Source organism: Callorhinus ursinus, unplaced genomic scaffold (genome assembly GCF_003265705.2).
Source record: "Callorhinus ursinus isolate GAN/ISIS: 27379988/994484 unplaced genomic scaffold, GSC_fseal_2.0 scaffold73, whole genome shotgun sequence".
Taxonomy (NCBI): Eukaryota; Metazoa; Chordata; class Mammalia; order Carnivora; family Otariidae; genus Callorhinus; species Callorhinus ursinus.
Window position 1 is genome coordinate 2,494,109 of NW_027397135.1, and position 20,803 is coordinate 2,514,911.

At 41.9% G+C, this 20,803-nt stretch overlaps 1 protein-coding gene and 1 non-coding gene across 3 annotated transcripts in view; both read left to right on the forward strand.

Annotated features, from left to right (window-relative positions):
* SUGCT (succinyl-CoA:glutarate-CoA transferase) overlaps window positions 1-20,803 on the forward strand; it is an 814,926-nt gene that overhangs the window by 730,112 nt on the left and 64,011 nt on the right. The window lies entirely within an intron of this gene.
* TRNAE-CUC (transfer RNA glutamic acid (anticodon CUC)) lies at window positions 16,135-16,210 on the forward strand. Its single transcript has one exon. It is a non-coding gene; the product is annotated as a tRNA-Glu (tRNA).

Consider the following 20,803-nt stretch of genomic DNA (forward strand, 5'->3'; position numbering starts at 1 on the left):
TCCTCATATACTTCCATATACAGAAGTTATGCTATAGAATAGAAATTGTATGATATAAAGGAAAATGGGACGGTATTTCGAAGGCTTAGCACTCCAAAAACTATCAATGGGGGTGTTTTTCAAAATATCTTTAGCCTAAAGGATCACACTCATGGGATTCCCTGGGTGTTAGAATCCTGGGAGTGACAGAGCTGGTCCCCAAGCAAGAAGGAGCAACCCAGTTAGGTGAAAACTCAGAACTGGAAAGATAGGCTGCTGCGGGTCAGAAGGATGGCAGGGGACAACCCGCCAAGTGGCCATGGAGAGAATGCCAAACCGTCAGATGGGGCATGATAACTGGTACACGTGGTGTCATGTTTACCAAGAGATGGCAAGGTGCCCTGACAGGCAGTGGACAAAACACACACTGAGATCGTAGGCTCAAGGAACATCACAGACACCTGAGCAGTGGCCCTCAGAGGTTTGGTATTTAGGAGAAGAACTCGACTCCTGACATAAGAAATAAAAAGGCAAGAGCAAGATGGCATCATTGATTTTTCCATATACTGGAAGAACAAGGCTGCCAGGATGGTTTTAAGGGCAGAACCGAGTCTTAGGAAGAAGGCAGAACCTACTTCTCAAAACTTGACCGAAAAGGAGGAGTTGGTTTCAGGGCAAGGTAGAGTGCTTGACTGGGTCTGAGGCACGCAGTGAGCACTGGACCAGCCCTGTGTCTTCTCAGTCCAGTACTGTGCAGGAGGATCCCAGGCTCCCAGGCTCTGCAGAAGGGAGGAAGGAGTATCGAGGGGCAGAGAGCCAAGCTGAATATTGCCCGGGGAGTGTTTTGCAACTCAAGTTTGGGCTTTTTCCTCTCTGTTCGGCAGATGAGAGTCCAGAGGCAATGGCTCCAAGCTGCTTAACGGCCTGTTTCTCAGAATTTTGCACAGTTGGTCCTGGACGGATCATGACAGTCAGACTGCAGGAATCTAGGCTGCTCCCCTGCCCAGCAACCCTTTAGGAGTTTCCTAGCGTCCCTGATGGCCCCACAGACTCTCGATCTCTAAGAACACCATCAGGATTTTTCAACTTCCCCAGGCCACTTTGTGGGAATTACCTTTTGACCAGTGGGAATCTGTTCGGTTTATTGGGACAGCTAGGTGTGACAACAACTGGCATGTTTTAAAGACCTCACAGGCCCACCCACCCATCTTTCTATGACCATTTCGAGGAAGCAGGTGTGTTCAACATGGTTAACACCAACTGGTGCTTTTCAAAAGAATATTGGCCATGAAGACCATGCTGGATTTACTTTCAAAAAATGTATTTACTATATTGCAATCCAGATGCCCTCATGTTGTGGTTGATGCTGCTGGTGACACTTTCATAATACATCTAATATGTGTATGCCATTCCTTTTTTTTCTTTATTTTTTTAAAGATTTTATTTATTTATTTGAGAGAGAGAGAGAGAGAGAGAGAAACAGCATGAGAGGGGAAAAGGTCAGAGGGAGAAGCAGGCTCCCCGCTGAGGCGGGAGCCTGATGTGGCACTCGATCCCAGGACTCCAGGATCATGACCTGAGCCGAAGGCAGTTGCTTAACCAGCTGAGCCACCCAGGCACACTGCCATCCCTTTTTTAATGTAAACACCTTATCAGGCATCCAGACAAACATCAGCAACCTGCTCTGTCAGACTGCTGTGCAGTGTATCTTGATGGGGGAGGTGGGTGTGACGAATTGTTCTTCAAGGAGAGAGCAACCAGCAGAGTGAGGATCTTGAAGTCATGTCCTGCACTGGGCATGCTTATGAGAAGTCTCCTATACAGTGGTTACGTACAGAAGGATATGCCTTCATAAGACCGAGCTAAGACCAACAGATATTATAGGGAAGAGACCTGGGCTCAAAATAAGGACAAATTTTCTTACATGTGGAGCAGTAAAGGGAAAGACAGGAATGGAGAGAGTATTAGATCTTCCTGGCAAGATGGCAAGCCTCACGAGAGTTCAGTGGAAGTAGACAGTGGGTGGGTGCTTAGCAGGAGTGTTGTGTTTACGAGTAGAGTAGGGAATTGGCTGATGTGGCTTTTCAAGTGAGTGACTGAGCAAGAACCAAAATTCTAATTTCCCTTTTTGTAATCTGGAATTCTTACCTGATTCCTTGCTGTGATAGGCTGAAAATAGTCCCTGGACCACATGAATGTTACCTTCTATGGCAGGAGGGACTTGGCAATTGTGATTTAGTTCAAGATCTCAAGTTAAGGAGATGACCCTGGTCTTACAAGCGTGTAATCCAATAGGGAAGAGAGACTATACTAAAGTTGTCATGTGTTGCAGTAGCTACAACTGAGGGGAACGGAGAGAATAAATGAATGACCACAGGGACTTGAGGAGAACGTTTCTTCAGACTATTCTAAGGAATACCTGCTCAGATTTTCTCACTACCCTCTTCCTCAAGAACGGTTTAGAGGACAATTAGTGAGCATGGTATTTTTCACCCCGCTTCTTAAAATGAGAATGACCGTAGCTTCCAGTGTGCTTTGGACTATCTCCATCTGTGCCTGTTGTGCCTGTGTGGATATTCGGCGTGCCTCTCTCACGCCCCAGGCCAGCCAGCTTAGAGCCCTCTCCTCCAACCCCAGCAGCACGTGCTCTCCCACACTTCTTTATTCTTCTTTGCTTTCCTCACCCAAGCATGGAAGAGCAGGAAAGGAGGGCAACTTATTCTCCTGGAAAGCTCAGCTTCTGGCTCTGGTTCCCATATCCCTGTCACCACCTGCTGAATATCAGCCTATCTTCAACTCTGGCAGACTGTGTCAAGTTCCCGTGGGCTATGGAGAAAAGCCTTTCTTCTTTGGAGGAGAACGTGCTTCTGGTTTAAAGGGGGAAAAAAGGCAGATTTCCATATTTGATCTCCAAAGCATTTCTTTAGATTACTGGAAGATCATCCAGTGCTGAGTATATACCCTTTCTCAAACTGAATAATTGGATCTACTGCAATTACCTTGGTGTTTGGCATTTACAGGTACTTTCTTCTGAGGCAATGAGCTGTTCCATAAAGGTGACTGGGGTATATGGGTCGATCAGTTTGATCGATCAATTGATCAGTAGAGAGGTGGTAGGTAGGTCACCAGAGCTTACCCTTTAAGTGCTAATCCTTTAGAAATGTTTCCCTTATTTGATGGAACTTTATAAAATGACTTAAATACCTATCTGGCTTTCTTAATTTATGTGGATGGAAGAAAATGAAACATTGTCTGTTTTTATAATCACTAGAAATGTTTAATTATTGTTTCTTTTATATAAGTGATGTCCTCATGGACTGTGGAGGCATAGGGCATTGTTTGTCCTTTTCCTATAATTTTTGAATCAGTATCCTCTTTTATGTCATACTATTCTAGGTTTATTGCCTCTGTTAGTCCCTCATTCTCCCACAAGATTTGTTTCTTCTCTTCTGCTGTAGCTCAAAAAAAAACATCAGTGTAGTGATCAGAATTGTTAATGAAATCAAGGTAACTTTGCTCTCAGTGATTAGCCACTCTCCAATGGGGAAAATCTATGGGTTTTTGTGACATCACTTTTGGCTGCACAGATACTTTCTTGCTTGCTTTTTGTCTGTGTTCCAAAGTAGTGGGGTTTGTCGAATAGTTGACCTCTAGATAAGTAAAGTGTTTTTGTAATTCTATTTGAAAATTAGTGTGGAAAATTAAGGTGTGCACCCCTATGGAGAAAGTTGAGGTCAAGTAATTCATTGCTGAAGCTATGCAGTCATAAAGATTCACATACTGGGCTCAGAACTAGTATTAACCAATCAAATTGCTCCCAGAGGGGTGCTCACTTCCTAGGTCAACTCTTAAAACACTCCACACAGCCATTTTAGGCTTCCAAATACTCGCTTGGTGAATGGACAGAGAAACAGGAAATCAGAGTGAAAATGGATGCTATAAATCTGTTTTGTACAGAAATGTGTTGAACAACTTTTAGGGAGGGCAAATGTACTACATCAGATTTTAGGATTCCACAATGCTGCCTAATTCATCTGGGAAACTAAATCTTTCTTTTGTTCTGCTTTTTTCCCCTCATTTGAGACTCACCAAAATTGTGGAAAGCTTATGATTATTTCAGAGTTTTAGAAGTCAGTCTTCCTTCCCTTTTATCAAAGGTTAGAAAACAATTCTATGAAGTAGATTTAACTTATCTAGTGAAAGGCCAAAGTTATTATTGCCAAAAGAGTGCCTTCTAAAAACTAAAACTAAGATTTGCTCTAATTTATGTGAAGGGAGATCAACAAGCACAATAATATTTGTACTTCTTGCTTTCCTTTTAGGAATAGATGATAAAAATTGACCCTGAAAAGTTTTCAGACACCAGTGTCCCAAGAAATTAATCTGTCATTTTCTCGTTATCCATTGTGGACATGGAAAGACAGTTGATCCTGTGGATTCTTTGCTACATTTTGGTTTTTAGAAGCTCAAGTAGAACCTGGAGGCCAAAGACACTGTATCTTGCCTGAGTGCAATTATATTTCCCAACAGAGTTATTTCTGGTACTGATGATATTTGTATACAGATTATTATAATGACTTGGAAAAACTTCTGGGTTTTGATTTTATGTTGGCTTTTTCCACAAGTTACATATTTCCAATCTACCCCTCAAATGCTGCAACTGTGAAATATAGTAACTAAGGCATTTTGGCAAATCCCACAAATTTATTCTGAACGTCAAGATATAGTGAGTTTTTGTGGCCATTAATGCTCTTCCATTAGTAACATTTAGGGGAAAAGTTGTTAAAATGACTCACATTTTTAAAAAAATTGTGAAGCAACAACAGAAAAACCTTAAGTGGGCCAAATGCTTATGATTGGAAAATGTATATTTTGCAGTAGTATTTAATACTTATTTTTGGTAACTGCCGACTATACCATGCAGTTGCAACTGTGGGATCACTGCGGTTTGTTTCTGCACTGAAGAGATACCAAAACCAATAAAGCAAAGAAACAAACCAAATAACAAAAACAAACTTTAGAAGAGTTGCCTGAATAATTCTGAAGGTTTTGAAGGATAAACCTACTTTACCATCTGCAACCATCCATGTAGCTTGTACTCAAAGGAGGCGGTCTTAAGGACCCGCACATCCCAGAGGGTTCTGCTCATAAGGAGCGGGCTGTCTTTGGTGCAATTACATACCCTGACTTACAAGTAGATGTGTTTTACTTCTGGACTCAGCCACTGACTTATACCTGAGGTCTTGGGCATGACATGAAGTCCCACTTTTCTCTTTTGGAAAAGTAAGCATCTACAAGCATCCTCAGTTAACGATACTAGGAGGTATGTCTATAAGCTAATTGTTGCTCTGTGTTGAGTGCTCGCTCTGTCAGACACTGGATCAGCTGCCATCTTGTAAGGTAGATACTATTTTGTCTGCGTTGGCAAACCAGAGTTCAGACTGATTTAAGGTCACACAGCTGGTGAGAGACAGGACCAGTGTTCCAACTGATGTGAGTCTGATTCTAAAATCATTGCACTTTCTTTTCCTTTACTTCACCAGAGAAGAGAATCTCGTCTGATTTTAGATGGATGCGCTTTATGCCTTTTAGAGGGCAAACCTCTGAGATATTAAACTGTCTCTGGCTCAAGCGTAAAGTGAGTGGCTTATTTCTGCACTTTATCTCACTCATGGACGTATAAATAAGTCAATATAGATGAAGTCCTCCAAATTCCTTTAAAGAAGCACCGACATAAAATCATGTCTGCGTATGGGATCAGAGGGGGGCGCTCCATACATATTTGGCACACAGATGAGGCTTTCAGAAGTGGTTTGGTTTCTGGAATTAGAGCCTTTCTTTTCCTGTTTCCAGAGTTTCTAAAGAGTCTATCCAGTTGAGATGTATTGCCCCTCCATTGTCAGCTAATCTCCTGACCACTCACCTGAGCCCTGCCTATGAGGAACCTTGGCCAGCCTCCTGCTGGGCTATTATTGCGGTCTGCTGGGAGGTGCCCAGAGGTGGCCTCCCTCCTGTCCTTGGGAAAGCTAGTGGGGAATCCCCGAGTCTGATGGCTACAGCGAGTCAGCTCTAAAGCAGCTCTTTTATTCTCCATGCCCAGAATCGGCTATTGATTCACTTTGGACCAGTTTTTCCTTTTCACTCTGACTCAGTTTCTTGACTATCAACATAAGGAAAAATAAAGAAGCCATGTTCTGAATGGAGAATCCAGGGCCTTCTCTAGATTAAATCCTCAAAAGGATTTTTGAGTTTTTTTTTAAGGATCTGAGCCCCAGTTTATTATATCATTACTGTTTTTTCATTTTTAAAGTTTTCATTTTGATTGGCATATGGTTCTTTCCCATCATGAGAAAGATACTACTTCCCAGATTTGAGTTTTCATATTCTTCGGGAAGTTTCAGTTATTAAGTAGTTACTTACCATTGCCTTTTCAAAACCTGGAGGCAACAAATTTTATATCAGTATTATTTTCTATATATTGTTTTCGTTTTCAGTGTCAACACCTCTATCGAAAAGGAATATTTGAAGCTGAATAGTTTTGTGCTAGGCTCAAAAATGTAGTGTGCTAAGTCAAACACTTGCTTATACATTAAAGCTGTAAACTGAAGTTGGCCAGTGCCTAGCATCCTGGCTCTCTTCCCTCCCATGACTGTGGCAGACATTGCTAATCAATCCTGGGCTTTTTACCACCAAGCATGGGGCCACTTGGCTTTCAAGAACCTTCTTGGCAGGGTGCCCGGGTGGCTCAGTCGTTAAGCGTCTGCCTTCGGCGCAGGTCATGATCCCAGGGTCCTGGGATCGAGCCCCACATCAGGCTCCCTGCTCAGCGGGGAGTCTGCTTCTCCCTCTCCCACTCCCCCTGCTTGTGTTCCCTCTCTTGCTGTGTCTCTCTCTGTCAAATAAATAAAATAAAATCTTAAAAAAAAAAGAACCCATCTTGGCACAGGGCTCAAACCATCATTTGGAGTTGGCCTGCAGGATAAAATCAATTTGCCATCCATGGAAGAATGCCCCATGTAATAAACACCAAGGCAAACAAAGATTTTTCTCCGTAGGGAGCTCTTTGAAAACTTAATGAAAAGATATTTTCTAGTGGAGTACTGAACCAGAGAGAAAGCCCTGAAATTCTTACAGGCTTTATAAGAGGGTAATGGACCCCTTCTATGAAAAATACTTTGAGAGGAAATGAAGTTCTGAATTAAAAATCCCATGACCAGAGGCAGGGGGAAAGAGAGAATTTGTTCCCCTTATGTAGACAGTAAAAATACTATACTTAATCTGGAGAGATTGTTCGGATTCATGTTCACCAAACACTGATGAAACTTCTTGTGCCTCGACCCAGATCTGAGTCTCTAGGGATGGTTCCTACTTACTTTTTTCTCCTTAGCTTGAACACAAAGGTAAAATCTGGAGGCATGCATCAGATGGGCACTCATCTTTTCTATGAACATCAGGATGAATTCCTTGCAATGAGTAGTAAGGTAACACGTTCCTCTAACATTAAATGTTAGAACAAAAAGACATCAGAGCCAAACTGAATAGCCATATTTCTGTTTATGTTTCCTTGGTGGGATTTCTTTTTTTTTTTTTTAATCAGCTCACTTTTTTGATCTAAGTGCAAGTAGTAGAAAATTACGGTGATACTTCATACTAATTTTGGAGGAAGAATAACCAAATTACTCCAAGTACTTTAATCTGCCGGGAGCTGCCCTAGGGGGCGCTCTCTTCCGGGAGTCCTGACACTGTTGTGGGTTTGGGGAGAGTTGTGTGTGCCTGGGGCCGCACATTGCAACGGTTGGACTGCCCCACAGGGTCTTTAATCATTTCCTTGGGGGCCTTTGTTCTTCTCAAGGCTCTTTTGGTTACAAGAAACAGACATGCACTTAAGTTGCCTCACGTGAAAGAGAATTTATTGAAAGTTTGTGCATGGAGAAGCTGAATGACCAGCTTCAGAAGGGCTTCTAGAAGCTAAACTGCACTGCCCTCCTAGCTCTGTCTCTTGGAGTCGTGGTGCCCTGGCTTCCTCTGAGCACTTGGAGTCACTCCCTCCTCATGAATCCAACACCTGGCTGGCCCTACAGTGGCCACCCCAGCTCTGCCTACCTGTACCTGTTAGCCATCGTGGCTCCAGCAAACTAGCTCGGTGACTTTGCGTCCGGGTTCTCAATTCCACAGAGGGCTCTTGGGCACAGCTTCTCTTTCCAAGCCAACCCATCGATCGTGTCACCTAGACGGAAATCCAGGGGTCAGCTGTCCTTGAGTCAGGGCCCTATTGGCTTACCCAGCAATGGCCAGAGGTTGCAAAGTGAGACTATACGCCTTCACAGCTGATCTTCTCTCCTTCCCTGTATGTGTGCTTCCAGCCCTGTTGGAGGTCTGAGAAGATCATGACGAAGCCTGGAATTGGAATCACAAGAGTCAGCGGGAGGTATGCGGGGATTAGAGTAACAAGGCAGTAGCCACTTCCAAAGCTGACAATAGGTTTAGCATTACATTTAGAAATTTATGACATTTGCCGCGTGTGAAATTTATATCCATCTTCACATTTTTTCCTGGCTAAGATAGATTCATTCCAGAAGCACTCCTTTTTCCTGTAATTATTATCATTGGCTTACTTCATAATTTCATGACCTAGGAATGCTCTGTCACCCAAAGGTGAGGTGAGGCTGCAAAGAAAGCAGTTCTTATTTTTATGCTCTGCACTCTGCAAGTGATCAGAAATTAATCAGTGCATCACAGGCTGGGAGGCTGAGGAAGCGGGGCTACTAAGTGGAACCACTTGATATAAAGCTTATACCGTTCTTGCCCTGACATTTGCAATTAATGAAATATGATATTAGCACTGACTTGGGATCAAACATTCTATAGAACCATAGTTCCTCTTGGTAGGTGAGATGAGGCTGAGATCTTTTAGATAAGGAGATTTTCCACTTTACTCTTAATTTCATGGACGGCTTTTTACCAAGTACAAATCCAGCCATGATTAGAGGCTGTGTATCCAGCCCTTTCCTTCCAGCCACCCAAGAAATGTTAGCACGGACCTTGGCCGATACTCCCACCCCCAGTCTTGTAAAGAGGAGACAGGTTGCATTCTGAGCAGTGACCTTAGAGCAAAAGATCGGGCAGGTGGGCTCAGGGGTCTGAGATCCTGAGAGGTCTTTCCCTGTTCTCTCTTTGTCCTCGACCTGGAAAAATTCACCCAATCCCTTTTCAGGTCTTTTTCCTCATCTGCAAAATGGGAATCCTTTGCCCTTGAGGACCGCCGATGACCATTGCGAAGTTTGCTTGTTAATGATGCTAAGAATGCTTGGAACTTATAAATATTTCCTAAGAAGAGCTGGTATCTCTCCCCTTGCTATAAGATTGGAGGAAGTATGCAGCACCTCTTCTGTTCATCTGTAACTTAGTCAGCTTGTGTACAGACCGCATTGCATTAAACGCTGAACTCCGATCCTAGTGTTTAAACATATTAAATACAAAATATGAGTAGTATAAATTGTGTGAAACACTTTGGTCTCCTACTTGGAGGCCTAACAAGATTTCAGTGCAGGGTCACCACAAACATTATACAGACACTGCTAACTAAGAGTAAGTGGTAGTCTTTTAGACCAGGTGGCTGGAAAATAGTATTACGGCAGAAGTCGGAGAAGCCCATCACTGGGGATTTATAAGTGGGTGCAGGAAAATTGAGGGGAACCAGTCTCCACGGTGCATGGGTGGGCAAGGACGAGAGGTATTTGTTTATTTTATTTGCACATTAACTTTTATAATGCTTTTGCTCTGAAGAGCACAGAAAAGCTTTACAAATAACAGACTCCAAATTTTAAACTCTTCTTCCCCCATCCCCATCACAGCTTTGCAGGGGCTTGCTGCCGAAATTAATCAAACAGAACATCCACCTATTTCTTCTTTCAGAAAAGTAAAACTTGAAGACAGGGGCGTTTTCCATTAGCATTTCAGGAGAGCGGATACCACCTCGTGTCTTTTATTTCTGAGATCTCGGCTCCAGATTTTCATTAATAAAAATACAAGGGATTTCACATGCCGGGTATGTCCATGGGTGCACGCGGCCCCGGGGGGTCACCGTGGAGAAGCCAGTGGGGAGGATTCACATCTTCCGTTGCTGAACTGCACCTGTAACGGGTTTTGTGACCCACAGATTCTTTAAATTAGGCATTTTTCCTTCCTTTTTTTCAGAAGAAGTGGTAATTTCTCCTTTGCTTTTATGTTTGGGGAGTGACTTGCAAGCCTCTACATTGCTACCATTGTATTTCTCTAAAGTCACATTGGCTATGGATCAGGTACCGAGTGAATGTTTATGTCGCAAGAGAAATGAGAAGCTCCTTGGCCTTTTCCTTTTTATATCCCGTTGTTTTCTGTTTTGTCTGGGCTCCGGTTTTTCGATTTTACTGTAACAACCTGAGGTCTTTAATATTTTCGTCTGGGGCAGAGCCCAAGAAGCAAAGGAACTCTGTGCAGAGGGGTACAAACTGTTGACCGGGAAAGTTTGCAAATGACCCTGTTTTGTTGCCGTTTTCGAAAACTGTAAGCCGACACAGAGAAACCTCAGCAGCTTCACATACCGGCTGATGCCTGTGTCCTCGGAGAAGGGAGAGATTTATGGAATCCGCAGAGGCTAGGGCCACATAACCCAGTTTGAGCTTAGAAGGCGTTAGTTCCTTAATGCCAAGTAATTTTGGAAATGATTCTCCTTTGCTGACAGTACCCTCATTACTGATTGTGTAGAGTAATTTATCAGGCATTTCTTAAAATAAACCGTTCATTTATACTAATAGGACTTGGCAGGAAGGAAAAATTGGCAGGACTTGGAGTTCTTAGTGTGGGTTTTTTCTTTTTCTTTTTCGTTTTTTTATTTTCTTGTCTTTAAAAAATTTAAAAACACCAACATTGAAAAGTTTTAAGCATTTTGAGGATACAGTTTTTAGGGGCCAGCTTGAAGTCCCTTAAAACATAAAGAATTGCTTCATAAATCTTCAAAATGGAAGAAAGGAAGTATTTCCCATGACGAAGTTCAGCAAAAGAAAGAATAAGGACAATGTCACTGGTTTTATCTTTCTGCATTCTTCAGGTATTGGGTTCCTCACGTTGATGACTTTGTTACTTATTTTTAGTATCACAGGGGCTTTTGAAGACGTCATTTCCATTTTTCTCCTCTGTATACAGTTAGAGTCTCCTTCTCCTTCAAGTCCATATCAGCTAGCTGTTACTCTTTAGTTATGCATGTGACACATCAGTGTTTAGATATACACAAGATAGTTAGCCTCGGGGCTTTCTGATTATCTGCATATTCTTAGCCTTGGGCCTCTGACAATACTTTCCATCTTGCATTCCCTTGAAATTAAAAAGATTGGTAACCTTTTCTCCTAAATGAAAAGATAGCCATGTAAATCATTATAAAACATAAGTAACAATTAAATCTTCAGGCTCAGGGGAAAAAAAATGCTTCAGCTCTCCCAGCAGCACTGGGGATGAGCAAGATCTGAGAGCCAAAATCTGAAAAAATGCCTCACTACAGGAGATATATGTATATATTTATACATATACATATGAAGTACAATATGCATTACATAGAAATACACATACACTGACATGTAACACAATATACTTGAACACACACACACGTATGTATATATTTTTTAATAATGGCATATGGAAGTTACAGCATGTGTTGAGAGGCATGGCAGTAAGTTATGTGACTTCAGATCAAAACAAAGAATAAATGTTGTTTTTGAGAATGAGTGGAGTTCTTAGACAGTTCAGGGGTCCTTTGATGATTGAATCAAACTGAAAAGGGTAATGTGGGCCAAATGGAACTTACAGGAAGGGGTTAGCAATGGTTTATCTGCCATTGAATTAGCAACTCGACCAGCTTCTTGGGCAAGAGGACATCCTTGGCTGACTTTTTAACGTCAAAAGGTAGTTAGCTCTTTGTTTCCATCCTCTCTCCTATCAAGATGTTAGAGCTGGCTATTTGTTTCAAACCCAACTTTTATATCGTTTTGTAATATTCAAACTCTTGCATAATTGATATAATGAGGTTTGTGCCTCCTGAAAAAAATGTCTGGAAGGAAATCCATCAAAATATTAATAATGGCATTAGGACATTAAGAATATCTTTCTGGGTGGTAAGATTACAGGTAATTTTTACCTTCTTTATTTTATTTAGTATTTTTCTAAACTTTTTATGGCATGACTTTAATATTTAGAAAAAAAAGCAAATATTTAGAAAATATTCCGGAAAAACAAGGAGAAAAGGCATGTATCTTATTTTTTGGGAGTACAGTATAAATAAACAGAATATTGCTCTTCCTAGAAAGTTTTAAGTGTGTTTGTTATTTTTTCCTCAATATGCAAGTTGCATTGTATCCTGTATGTCTTTATTTTGTTATATCCACACTTTTTAAATGTGCCTAACAATGCATCGGTAGCTTCCAATTCTCCAGTTTTCTCATCCTTGCATTGCTGATGTTTCCTTTCCTGCTTTTATTCATTTTTATGTATTTTATTTTAAAGATTTTATTTATTCATTTGAGACACAGAGATACAGAGGGAGAGAGAGAGAGAGAGAGAGCATGAGCAGGGGAAGAGGCAGAGGGAGAGGGAAAAGTAGGCTCCCCGCTGAGCCAGGAGACTGATGTGGAGCTCCATCCCCAGGACCCTGGGATCATAACCTGAGCCAAAGGCGGACTCTTAACCGTCTGAGCCACCCAGGTGCCCCTACTTTCCTGTTACTTTTAGACTGTCTATTAAGACAAGTGTGTGCAAACATTTGAGATGTGGTCACCAGTTTGTTTCGATTATTACCTGGGGCCTATCATATGCGGAAGTTAGGTGGTAAATACATGGGCTTTGTCAGTTTCCTTTTCTTCCTAACCAAAGATTTCAAACAAAGCTTCCTGTAGAATTACTCCTGCAGCCACCAAATTTAGATCATTGCCTTTGATTCCAAGCTGAGGGACCATCTAGAAAAGTTTGAGGGCAGCCTGTATTTGGAATGGCACACAGATATCACTGAGTCTGAAAATAACAGGAGAATCCAGGAAAAAAGTCATTGCTGTCAAGGTTGAAAGTAATGCCATGGGCCTCGTTCCTTGCCCCTTCCCGGATTAAATCCAACTCATGAAATTGTCAGTGGTTTTGTTTAGCAAAAGCAACAGGAGAACAGATGAGTACAGTACTGATGAGGAAGATTCGCTTTATCACAGGGATGCCCAACAAACTCGAGATTTCACTGTTCCTTCTCTAACTTTTCTGGCTTCTGGTTGCCTTTGCCTTCCCTACTATGCACTTGTGGGGATCGGAGTCAACAGGAATGAGTGAGGGGCTAACTCTACCTAGGTGAGTGCTGTGTGGATATAATGTTTTATAAGATATTGGGCCTCAGGGGCGCCTGGGTGGCTCAATTGTCAAGCGTCTGCCTTCGGCTGAGGTCATGGGCTTCAGCTGACTCTGTGCAGAGGAAGATTCATCCTGAGCATGGCTTTCTTCCTGGTATCAATGACGGGTCAGACTTCCAGCCAGACATTGAAATGGAACTTGTGTCTTTTGTTAAAAATGCTGGGTGGGGACAACATTCTGGAGCTTGCCATGTGGGGGCCAGCTGGTGCTAGGAAGGAGACATCAGCCTGCCCTGCTGGTAGAGTTACCAGGTAGATCTAGAGGGTAGCTGCCCCTTTTCCAGGGAATTCCATATAGAATGAGATAGCCCCATAAGCTAACTAGCTTTGACAGGTCAGAAAACTTTTCCTAATAGGCTTGCCTGTATATGTAATATTCTCCCTATTTCCCTTTTGTTCTTGAATATTTAGTAGAGAAACTTCTGAAAGTTTCAGCCAGTGTCAGCTGAAACTAATGAACAAAACCAGTTTGTTTGTGTTTGTTTCAAGATGCTAACAGGAGAGGCAGTTGGGGTCACCTGGAGGGGAGTAAGAATCTGGGGCGGGAACTCGAAAAGGGAGCAAAATTCAAGAGGAAAGACTGAGGGGTGTTTGTCCAGATGTCCCTCCCCAGTAGATTCTCTGTCTTGTGCTAAACGCTGAAGGTCCCTAACTATGTTTTATGAAAGGAAATTAATGGTGAAATACTGAGAAAATGTACCAGTGTTGATGTGGGTTTGCCTGAATGCTGGTATCTTTAGGCTGGGGTGCCAGATTTGCTCTCACCTTGGAACTTCTCAGGGATTTCTCCTTAATCCCAACTGGATCCCTAAGATTTACTCACCCAGGAGGTTTTAGGCCTTCGAATAATTGATTCATGCCCTTTAAATTCACGTAGAACTAATTTGCACCAGAAAGCCAATTAGATTCTGAGCTTGTAAAAAGACAGTGGTATTTTTATCATTTTTGATTCCTGAGTACCGAGCATGGCTGTCATGACTCAGTCAATGCTTGTTGAATGAATCTGTACTAAGTCAGTATGTGGGAAAAGCCTTGTACCATGTCTAGATATTTCTGTCCTTGCCAAAAGAACCTTCCCGGTTTAAAAGCATCCGATGGCAAGTTGGTAATTTGCAAGATGGTTTCAGCCTGGTTTGAGGGCAAGTAGGAGCAGCAGGTGGGTTAGAGCAGTCATGGGAGGAGGGTGATGTCAAAACTTTGTGAAAGATTATTTCTGTTCCACTCATCAGCAAATCTTTGCTGTTATCGGAGACTTGAGCTCCTCTGATGGTTGTCTCCTTTGGGCAGGGCGGACAGCATTCTTTTCATTCTCATTTTCAGTGTTTCGAGTGAGCCATTCAGAACTGCTCTGACCATTCTCTTCTCATAGTTATTTCTAACACTTTTGTAGCATTAAAATCCCACATTATCAGGATTACATGCAGAAGACTAGATTCCCTTGCTTCTGGGAGGAACTCTCTTAGACTAATCCCTTATTAATACCCTGCTAATTCCTGATTCTCTTGGGCCAGAGAGTGCCCCTTCTTTGACCTCTGTCTATTCTATCTTTTCTGTAAGGCTTGGGGCAGAAAGGAAATTTAAAACAATTTTAAGCGCAATGCTAAAATGACTTAAAAATGCCTTGATAATTGTACAGCATTACAGGCATGCCTCATTTTACTGGGCTGTGCGTTATTCTGCTTCTGTGTTTTTTGCAAATTGGAGGTTTGTAGCAACCCTGCCTCAAGCAAGTCTGTCAGCGCCGTTTTTCCAACAACATTTCTCACTTCGTGCTCTGTCACGTTTTGATGATTCCCTCAATATTTCAAAGTTCTTCATGATTATTGTATTTGTTATGGTCATCTGTGATCAGAGATTCCAACTTGCTGAAAGCTCAGGTGCTTAGCATTTGTTAGTAATAAAATATATTTTTTAAAGGTTTTATTTGTTTATTTGACACAGAGAGAGAGAGAGCGAGAGAGAGAGCACAAGCAGGGGGAGCGGCAGGCAGAGGGAGAAGCAGGCTTCCTGCATGAGCAGGGAGCCCGATGCGGGGCTCAATCCCAGGACACTGGAATCATGACCTGAGCTGAAGGCAGCAGTTTAACCAACTGAGCCACCCAGGAGCCCCAGCAATAAAGTATTTTTAATGAAGGTATGTACTTCTTTTTAGACGTGATGCTCCTGCACTCTTAATAGACTACAGTATAGCATAAACATAACTTTTACATGCACTGGGAAACCAGAAGACTCATTTGAGTCTCCTTACTGTGATGATCTGAAGCTGAACCCACAAAATCTCTAGGATTTGCCTGTATTAGACACAGAGTATATGCAAGTATGACTCAGATGGTGGCCAAATGCAAAGGACATTGAACTAAGAGTTAGAATCCAACTTTGCTACTTCCATGTTTTGTTACCTTGTGCAAGTCACTTAATCACACTTCTTCACGTCACTCACATTTCCTCACTTCAAATACATAAAACTTTACCTACTGCCAGGAAGAAATAATACCATATATCTATCTATAGGATCTACAAATGCAAGGTACTATGGCATAACATCTTGATAGCAAATATCCTTGGAGAGACCACTTATACGGGGACATTCACATTTCTGATCACGGCCAATAGCTAGATGGTTGTAGTCTCTTACTCCCTGCCACCACTATTCTCCCTCGGACACCCTAACATTTATAAGTCTTATATTTTTTGCATAAATTTTAACACGAAAATTGCCTTTGAAACTGACCTAGGGGCCCCTGGCTGGCTCAGTCGGTAGAGCATGCAGACTCTCAATCTCAGGGTTGTGAGTTCAAGCCCCATGTTGGGCATGGAGCCTACTTTAAAAAAAAAATAGTAATAATACATCCATATATACATATAAAAGTGAAATTGAAATCAACTGTTTTTCTATAAGGAAACATAAACTGCTGGATTGTCCCTTCTTAAAGAAAGCTATTCTCAGACTGAATTGGTCTGACTACCTGTTTTTCAATTCTTTATGGGTAGGAACCATGACTAAATTAGCTCAATATGAAATAAATTCTGACCATCTGGCAGGCTTCCTGTATCTAGTAACCAAATCCTTCAGAGTAGCTTCAGATATGTCAGCCTCAACATATCCCTTTAAAAGAAGCCTAGTCCTAGTTAAACAAGGTAAGTTAGATGTTGAGATGTCTTGGGACTCCGTTGTTCACCAGGCCCTTGAGGTAGATCCCAGAGCAGCCTCCGAAGGCTTGGTCACAATGGCTGGGAAGTAGTAATGTATCTGAAATGCTTTTCCTTTCCCTTGCAGCACGCAGCACCATTTCCAGAGTAACATACAAAGAAAAAAAGAGTTAAGACATAGAAAAATTGCATGCAATATCCTCTCCATTGGTCGGTTTCAGAGTGAAAGAATACGAGGAAGCGGAGATTTTTCCACTGCATGACAATTTAGCAAAATCATTAATTAGGCTTTGGTTTATAATTTAGTTCAAAGAAAAATAAGCTAGCTTAATTAAGGCCTTGGATCTCCCCGTAGAAGTAAATAAGTGAATTATAAGTGAATAAGTGATTAAAGCTGGTAGTAAACATAAAACATAATATTCTCCTGTGTTCTTGTAAAATTTAAACACATTATCTCCGACAAGCATAATGGCAATAATATACTGAGACCACAGTTCAAGGAGTAAATGATTACAGGGAATAATAGAAAAATAAAGATGGCCACTATTAATGACTTTGCAATGATTATTTTCTGTAAGATGTGCTTGAGTGTTCTTAGTTTCATCTATTTAGCATAACATTTTTGATTAGTAAGAGAAAATTATCTCAGCAGTGAGGTTAGCCTTATCAGAAGTTATTTGGCTTAACCTGGCAATTATGTCTGATTTTAATTATGTTAATAAAAGGTAAAGATATTCATAGACTAGAAATTAAAATAGGGCTCATTAGTAGAAACAATTCTGAATATTTTTGCTAATTATATTGTTGCCTATCACCCAAATAAGTGAAAGAACCATGCCAAACAATTCTCTGTGGAAATAACCAAGAGGAAAATATAATTAATTCCTATAATAAAATAAAAAACAAACTGGGATATACATGGCTCAGGTGTACACAGGAGTAGTATTCAAAATATTTAATAATAACTAAGCTCAGGCCTCCACCAAAAATGATAGGATGCTACCCCTAACATCATCTTGACCAGCTGTTAGCCCTATATATATATGTGTATATATATATATATATACATATATATATATTTTTAAAGATTTTATTTATTTGACAGAGAGAGACACAGCGAGAGAGGGAACACAAGCAGGGGGAGTGGGAGAGGGAGAAGCAGGCTTCCTGCCAAGCAGGGACCCCAATGCAGTGCTCGATCCTAGGACGCTGGGATCATGACCTGAGCCGAAGGCAGATGCTTAACTGACTGAGCCACCCAGGAGCCCCAGCCCTTTATATTTTGGATTATTAGAAATTTCAGTGGGATCCCAGGGTAGGGCACAGGGAATGGAGGACAACGGTTATTTAGTAATTAATAAATCAATATTTTAGTAACCAGTATGGATATACCAGTGCACACAAGCTGAGTATCAGCCATGGAAATATTTAATCATCCATCAGTAAACTTTTGATTCATTTCTCATTAAACTTTACAAATGGAATCTGTCCTGACTCTATGGCCTTCATTGTCAGAATTAATTTGTAAGCCTGGGGTGGGTACAAAAGATAAAGGGGCCAGGGACAATGCTGCATAAACACTGGTAGGAGAGATCTGAGAGTTCCATTTCTGGTAATGGGAAGACTAGCGTTTAGCACACCAACCCTCCCAGCAAGAACAATAAGAAAAACAGGATAATTTTAAAAAATCTGTTTGAAAGCACTGAGGAACTACCAAGAAAGCTAGGACTTCAGGGGCCAAGTCCCAAAGAGAAGGAAAACACACTGAAGTAGGGAAGTGGAACCAATGCACTCCTTTGATTTCCCTCACTAAGAACAGTACCATTTTTTGACGCTCAGCATCCGTAGTGACTTGGAGCATGCACCATTTTTCTGGGTTTGGGTTTAGGTTCTGGGATACCTAAGGCAGCCAGGACTTGATGGGCCGCGATCTGAGAAGAAAAAATAGATATTAAAGATAATCATAAAAAGACTCTGAAAGATGGAGAGAATAAGGCAAACCAGCTACAGATCGTGGCACCCAGGGACTGACATGGCACTGAGTCCTTGGGTTTGTTTGGGCTTCCCCCCCCCATCATATCACAATTGGGTATTGAAGAAGCTGGCAACCAAAAATTCCATGACCAAAACCTCAAAAACAAACGAACAAAAGAGCTCCAAGAAATGCCAGTTCTCTCTTGCCAAAAGACCGGGAAATATGCAGGCTAGAAAGACAGAAGGCTGTTAGATAGTAACCTCCCTACTTCACTCAAACACCCCAGGAAAACACTGCAGCCCCACCCCACCTCTGTCAGCGAAGACAAAGTAGGGAGTCTAGACTTTTGCCCTTGCCTCGTTGAGATGAGAACCCCACTCAACCCACACCCATGCTCGGGTCCTGTCAAAGAAAGTAAGGTGGGGAGCCTGGACTTTCATTTCCCGCTGGCAGGAATGGGGACCACCCCCATGGTGGAAGTGGAGACCCCTGGGGAGAATGGATTTCCGCTCTGCCTTTCAGTGGACTGCTTCTCTACCTCCCACCCAGGGGTAACAAGGCAGGTGTCCCCATCCATGCTGGGTGGTGTCAGGGGAGGCTGAGTGGAAAGCCTAGATTGCATCATCTTTCAATAATGGCAAGCCTCCCACTCCACCTGCTGTGTCAGTCGAAGCCATGTGAGTAGGAGTAACCAGGCTCTGCTCTCCCCATGAGCCAGAGGCATCAGCAGAGGCTTAGTAGGGAACGCGGTCTCCCATCTTGCTTGGCAGTATTGAGGAAGACCCCCCACCCCACCAGCAGAGGGCGTCAGTGGGGACGGACTGGAGATACTGGGTTTCCACCACCACCTTGCAGCAATGAAATAGCACCCCTTTTCCCCTGCCAGGACAGAGTCAGAGGAGTCCTACTAAAACAGATGTAAATAAGATATAGAGATTCATAATATACCCAAGATGTCTAGGATGTAACTGAAAATCCCTCTTCATACCAAGAACCGGGAGTGTTTTTTTAAAGACATATTTATTTAACGATTTATTTATGTTTTTATGTATTTATTTATTTATTTGAGGGAAAGAGAGAGAATGAGTTGGGGGAGGGGCAGAGAGAATCCTCAAGCAGACTCCCCGCTGGGCACGGAGCCTGGCCAGGGCTCGATCCTAGGGCCCTGAGATCATGACCTGAGCTGAAACCAAGAGCTGGAGGTTCAACAGACTGCGCCACCCAGGCTCCCTGAGAAAAGCCTATTTTATATTATAATTCTGTGGGTTAAAATAGAGAAAGAAGGGGCGCCTGGGTGGCTCAGTCGTTAAGCGTCTGCCTTCAGCTCAGGTCATGATCCCAGGGTCCTGGGATCGAGCCCCGCATCCGGCTCCCTGCTCGGCGGGGAGCCTGCCTCTCCCTCTCCAACTCCCCCTGCCTGTGTTCCCTCTCTCGCTGTGTCTCTCCCTGTCAAATAAATAAATAAAATCTTAAAAAGAAAGATGCTTTAAAAAAACAGAGAAAGAAGCTAATTGTGTACTTATTTTGTTTTCAAACCACTATACTAGGTTTTATAATCATCAACTCATCTAATCCTCATGAAATCCAACTCGGTGAGCATGACGCCCACATTTAACAAATGAGTAAAGAAGATTAGGAAATATGTCCAAGTTCCCTTGACTAGTAAATGCCAGAGGTAAACTTCAAGGTCTGAAATGGCTCATCTCAAAGACTGCTTTGAATTAAGATTTATCAGTACATACATGAGGCAGAGAGAATGTGATACAAATAATAATTTCTCCATCACTGGATTGTCACTGCTGTGGTCCAACATCTAGATATATGCTAATATGAGAAACCAAACACTTGGTAGTGAGCCAGTATACAAAGAGGAGAATTTTATCAAAATATCTTTTCTTTGAAGGCCTAATTCAGATTTAGAGAACAATTCCAATGGGTAAGAGAATAGTAAGATGGCCTGTAGAAGACAAATAAAATTAATTTCAATGCAGTAGTGAAATAATTCAGGAATACCCTGTCACCAACATGTTATCTTCTGTGCATGTAATCTTGAAACTCTGATCACTTCACCTGGGGAAAATAGAAATTTGAGGTATTACTGGTGAGTTTTCTAGAAACAGCCTTTAAATTATAGAGGAATGAATAAATATTTGAGTCCGATCTGTTTTAGATATAGTATTATACTCTGTCCTTAGACAATGACCGATGTTCATTACTTCCATCTGTAAGCAATGAGTTAAATTGCTTTTTTGATGCAGTCCTTTTATTTGCTAGTCAAAGA